The sequence below is a fragment of the Arachis stenosperma genome, chromosome 7, assembly GCF_014773155.1.
Source record: "Arachis stenosperma cultivar V10309 chromosome 7, arast.V10309.gnm1.PFL2, whole genome shotgun sequence".
NCBI classification, from domain to species: domain Eukaryota; kingdom Viridiplantae; phylum Streptophyta; class Magnoliopsida; order Fabales; family Fabaceae; genus Arachis; species Arachis stenosperma.
The window spans coordinates 38,481,519-38,487,204 of record NC_080383.1 but is presented as its reverse complement, the minus strand read 5'-3'; the positions used below and the strand labels follow the sequence as shown (position 1 = coordinate 38,487,204).

At 36.5% G+C, this 5,686-nt stretch overlaps 2 non-coding genes across 2 annotated transcripts; one reads left to right on the top strand and one right to left on the bottom strand.

The window, feature by feature from the left end:
* Window positions 1–358: 358 nt before the first annotated feature.
* LOC130942369 (small nucleolar RNA R71) lies at window positions 359–466 on the top strand. The gene has a single exon (XR_009070941.1). It is a non-coding gene; the product is annotated as a small nucleolar RNA R71 (small nucleolar RNA).
* Window positions 467–4,511: 4,045 nt separating this feature from the next.
* Window positions 4,512–4,615, bottom strand: LOC130942924 (small nucleolar RNA R71). The gene has a single exon (XR_009071469.1). It is a non-coding gene; the product is annotated as a small nucleolar RNA R71 (small nucleolar RNA).
* Window positions 4,616–5,686: the final 1,071 nt, after the last annotated feature.

Sequence of the window (5,686 nt, the reverse complement as noted above, 5' to 3'; positions counted from 1 at the left end):
AAGATTCTCAGGGTCATAAGCTTCTCCTTCAGAGGAGGCTTCTTTAGCACTGCCGGATGCAGCTTGTAATCCAGTCAGATTCTGAGAAATCATATTGACTTGCTGAGTGAATATCTTGTTCTGAGCCAATATGACATTCAGAGTCAATCTCAAGAACTTCTTTCTTCTGAGTCATCCCATTATTCATAGGATTTCTTTTAGAAGTGTACATGAACTGGTTATTTGCAACCATCTCAATGAGTTCCTGGGATTCTGCAGGGGTTTTCAGATAAAGAGATGCACCAGCAGAATGGTCCAATGACATCTTAGACAATTCAGACAGACCATTATAGAATATGCATATGATGCTCCATTCTGGAAGCATGTCAGAAGGACACCTTTTGGTTAATTGCTTGTATCTTTTCCAAGCTTCATAGAGGGATTCACCTTCTTTCTGTTTGAAAGTTTGGACTTCCACTATAAGCTTGTTCATCTTTTGCGGTAGAAAGAATTTGGTCAAGAAAGCATTGACCAACTTGTCCAAAGAGTTTAGGCTTTCTCTAGGTTGTGAGTCCAACCATATCCTAGCTCTGTCTCTTACAGCAAAGGGGAAAAGCATAAGTCTGTAGACCTTGGGATCAACCCCATTGGTCTTGACAGTATCACAAATTTGTAAGAATTCAGCTAAGAATTGATGAGGATCTTCCGATGGAAGTCTGATGAGCGAATAATTTATACGCTTTTTGGCATTGTTTTTAGGTAGTTTTTAGTAGGATCTAGCTACTTTTAGGATATTTTCATTAGTTTTTATGCAAAATTCACATTTCTGGACTTTACTATGAGTTTGTATGTTTTTCTATGATTTCAGGTATTTTCTGGCTGAAATTGAGGGACCTGAGCAAAAATCTGATTTAGGCTGAGAAAGGACTGCTGATGCTGTTGGATTCTGACCTCCCTGCACTCGAAATAGATTTTCTAGAGCTACAGAACTTCAAATGGCGCGCTCTCAATGGCGTTGGAAATAGACATCCAGAGCTTTCCAGCAATATATAATAGTCCATACTTTGTTCGAGTTTAGATGACACAAACTGGCGTTCAATGCCAGTTCCATGCTGTATTCTGGAGTAAAACACCAGAAACACGTCACAAACCAGAGTTAAACGCCAAAAACATGTTACAACTTGGCGTTTAACTCCAAGAGAAGCCTCTGTACGTGTAAAGCTCAAGCTCAGCCCAAGCACACACCAAAGTGGGCCCCAGAAGTGGATTTCTGCATTTAGACTTATTTCTGTAAACCCTAGTAACTAGTCTAGTATAAATAGGACATTTTACTATTGTATTAGACATTTTTTGTCTCAGTTTTAATCTATTGTTCATCTTAGGAGACTATTGATCACATTCATGGGGGCTGGCAATTTGGCCATGCCTGGACCATCACTTATGTATTTTCAACGGTGGAGTTTCTACACACCATAGATTAAGGTGTGGGAGCTCTGCTGTACCTCGAGTTTTAATGCAAATTACTACTATTTTCTATTCAATTCAGCTTATTCTTGTTCGAAGATATTACTCGTACTTCAACCTGATGGATGTGATGATCCGTGACACTCATCATCATCCGTCCTTATGAACGCGTGCCTGACAACCACTTCTGTTCTACAAGCGAAAGCTAGAGTGGGTATCTCTTGGATTCCTGATGCACGATGCATGGTTGCCCTCGCCTGACAACCGAGCCTTCCATTCCGTGAGATCAGAGTCTTCGTGGTATAAGCTAGAATCCATTGGCAGCATTCATGAGAATCCGGAAAGTCTAAACCTTGTCTGTGGTATTCCGAGTAGGATTCAGAGATTGAATGACTGTGACGAGCTTCAAACTCGTGATTGTTGGGCGTAGTGATAGATGCAAAAGGATCAATGGATCCTATTCTGACATGTTCGAGAACCAACAGCTGATTAGCCATGCGGGAAACCTTAGAGGACCATTTTCACTGAGATGATGGGAAGCAGCCATTGACAACGGTGACACCCTACATACAGCTTGCCATGGAAAGGGATATGAAGGATTGAAGGAAGGCAGTAGGAAAGCAGAGATTCAACAGGGACAAAGCATCTCCATACACTTAACTGAAATTCCCACCAATGATTTACATAAGTATATCTATCTTTATTTTATGCTTTATTTATTATTATTTTCGAAAACCAACATAATCATTTGAATCAGCCTAACTGAGATTTACAAGATGACCATAGCTTGCTTCATACCAACAATCTCCGTGGGATCGACCCTTACTCACGTAAGGTTTATTACTTGGACGACCCAGTGCACTTGCTGGTTAGTTGTGCGGAGTTGTGACAAAGTGTGATTCACGTCTGAGAGCGCTACCAAGTTTTTTGGCGCCATTGTTGATGATCACAATTTTGTGCACCAAGTTTTTAGCGCCGTTGTCGGGGATTGTTCGAGTTTGGACAACTGTCGGTTCATCTTATTGCTCAGATTGGGTAATTTTCTTTTCAAAAATTTTCAAAAATCTTTCAAAAAAATTTTTTTCTTTGTTTTTGTTTTTCTAAAAATTATTTTCGAAAAAAATAAAAATCCAAAAAATTAATAAAATAATAAAAATAAAAAATATTTTGTGTTTTTGTTTGAGTCTTGAGTCAATTTTTAAATTTGGTGTCTTGCGTACTTTAAAAACTTTTACATTTTTTCGAAAATTCATGCAAGGTGTTCTTCATGATCTTCAAGTTGTTCTTGACAAGTCTTCTTATTTGATCTTTAAATTTTCTTGTTTTGTGTTTTTTGTTGTTTTTCATATGCATTTTTGCATTCATAGTGTCTAAACATGAAAATTTTCTAAGTTTGGTGCCTTACATGTTTTTCTTTTCTTGAAAATTTTTCAAAAATAAGTTCTTGATGTTCATCTTGATCTTCAAAGTGTTCTTGGTGTTCATCTTGACATTCAAAGTGTTTTTGCATGCATCATTGGTTTTGATCCAAAATTTTCATGTTTTGAGTCAATTTTGTGTTTTTCTCTCTCATCATTAAAAATTCAAAAAAATCTTTTTCTTTTTTCTCTCATAAATTTCGAAAATTTGAATTGACTTAGTCAAAATTTTTTAAAACTTAGCTATTTCTTATAAGTCAAGTCAAATTTTCAATTTTTAAAAATCTTATCTTTTCAAAACTTTTTCAAAAATCAAATCTTTTTCATTTTTCTTTTATATTTTCGAAAATATTTTAAAATTGATTTTCAAAATCTTTTTCTTATCTTTATTTCATGATTTTCAAAAACTTTACTAACAATTAATGTGATTGATTCAAAAATTTAAAGTTTGTTACTTTCTTGTTAAGAAAGGTTCAATCTTTAAATTCCAGAGTCATATCTTTTAGTTTCTTGTTAGTCAAGTAATCAATTTTAATTTTAAAAATCAAATTTTTTTCAAAATATCTTTTCCATCATATCTTTTTAATTAAATCTGTTTCAATCATATCTTTTTATCTTTTTCAAAAATTTGATTTCAAAATATCTTTTATAACTTCTTATCTTTTCAAAAATTGATTTTCAAATCTTTTTCAACTAACTAACTGACTTTTTGTTTGTTTCTTATCTTTTTCAAAACCACCTAACTACTTTTCTCTCTCTAATTTTTGAAAATTACCTCACCCTTTTTCAAAATCCTTTTTAATTAACTAATTGTTTCAAATTTTAATTTTAATTTTATTTCTTCTCTTAATTTTCGAAAATCACTAACCCTTTTTCAAAATTAATTTTCGAAAATTCTCTCTCTCATCTCTTTCTATTTGTTTATTTAATTACTAACACTTCTCTTCATCTTAAAAATTCGAACCCCCTCTTCCTCTCTGAGTTCGAATTTTCATCTTTTCCTTCTTGTATTCTTTTCTTCTTCTACTAACATAAAGGAATCTCTATACTGTGACATAGAGGATTCCTCTTCTTTTTCTGTTCTCTTCTTTTTCATATGAGCAGGAGCAAGGACAAGAATATTCTTGTTGAAGCAGATCCTGAACCTGAAAAGACTTTGAAGAAGAAGCTTAGAGAAGCTAAAGCACAACAATCCAGAGAAAACCTTACAGAGAATCTCGAAAAAGAAAGAGACATGGCCGAACCCAATATCAATGGTGGAGGCGCAAGGAGGATGCTTGGTGACTATACTATACCTACTTCCAAGTTTGATGGAAGAAGCATCTCAATCCCTGCCATTGGAGCAAACAATTTTGAGCTGAAACCTCAACTAGTTGCTCTAATGCAATAAAACTGCAAGTTTTATGGACTTCCATCAGAAGATCCCTTCTAGTTTTTAACTGAGTTCTTGCAGATCTGTGAGACTGTTAAGACTAATGGACTTCCATCAGAAGATCCCTTCTAGTTTTTTACAGGCTCATGCTTTTCCCTTTTGCTGTAAGAGACAAAGCTAGAACATGGTTGGACTCACAACCTAAAGATAGTCTGGACTCTTGGGATAAGCTGGTCACGACTTTCTTGGCTAAATTCTTTCCTCCTCAAAAGCTGAGCAAGCTTAGAGTAGATGTTTAGACCTTCAAACAAAAAGATGGTGAATCCCTCTATGAAGCTTGGGAAAGATACAAACAGTTGACCAAAAAGTGTCATGCTGACATGCTTTCAGAGTGGACCATTTTGGATATATTCTATAATGGTCTATCTGAGTTCTCTAAAATGTCACTGGACCATTCTACAGGTGGACCCATTCATCTAAAGAAAATGCCTGCAGAAGCTCAAGAACTTATTGACATGGTTACAAATAACCAATTCATGTACACTTCTGAGAGGAATCATGTGAGCAATGGGACGCCTCAGAGGAAGGGAGTTCTTGAAATTAATGCTTTGAATGCCATATTGGCTCAGAACAAAATGTTGACTCAGCAAGTCAACATGATTTCTCAGAGTCTAAATGGATGGCAAAATGCATCCAACAGTACTAAAGAGGCATCTTCTGAAGAAGAAGCTTATGATCCTGAGAACCCTGCAATGGCAGGTTAATTACATGGGTGAACCCTATGGGAACACCTATAACTCCTCATGGAGAAATCATCCAAATTTCTCATGGAAGGATCAACAAAAGCCTCAACAAGGCTTTAATAATGGTGGAAGAAACAGGCTCAGCAATAGCAAGCCTTTTCCATTATCTTCTCAGCAACAGACAGAGAATTCTGAGCAGAGTCCCTCTAGCTTAGTGATAAACCACTATTTTATGGTTTATATTGTGTATAATTATGTGGTTTTATCATGATCCTTACCCACTTATTCAGTAATTTAGCATGCATTTATATTTCCTTCCTGGAATTATTACATGATTGAAAACTGCTTCCTAAAGACTTTTTTATTATGCATTTTAGTTCTCTTTTATCCTATTCGATGCCGTGATCTGTGTGTTAAGTGTTCCAGGCTTTATAGGACATGGATGAGTTGGAGATTGGAAGGGAAGCTAGCAAAAATAGAAGAAACATAAGAAATTGAGGAGACAACCAGGGAGAAGTGACGCGGCCGCATGGCTCACGCGTTCGGGCGAAAGAGGAGAAATCACAGTGACGCAGTCGCATGGCTCACGCGACCGCGCAGAAAGGAAAAGCACAAGTGACGCGGAGGCGTGGACGACGCGAACGCGTGGCACGGAAAAACGCGAATGACGTGTCCGCATGGACGACGCGACCGCGTGACATGCGCGATCT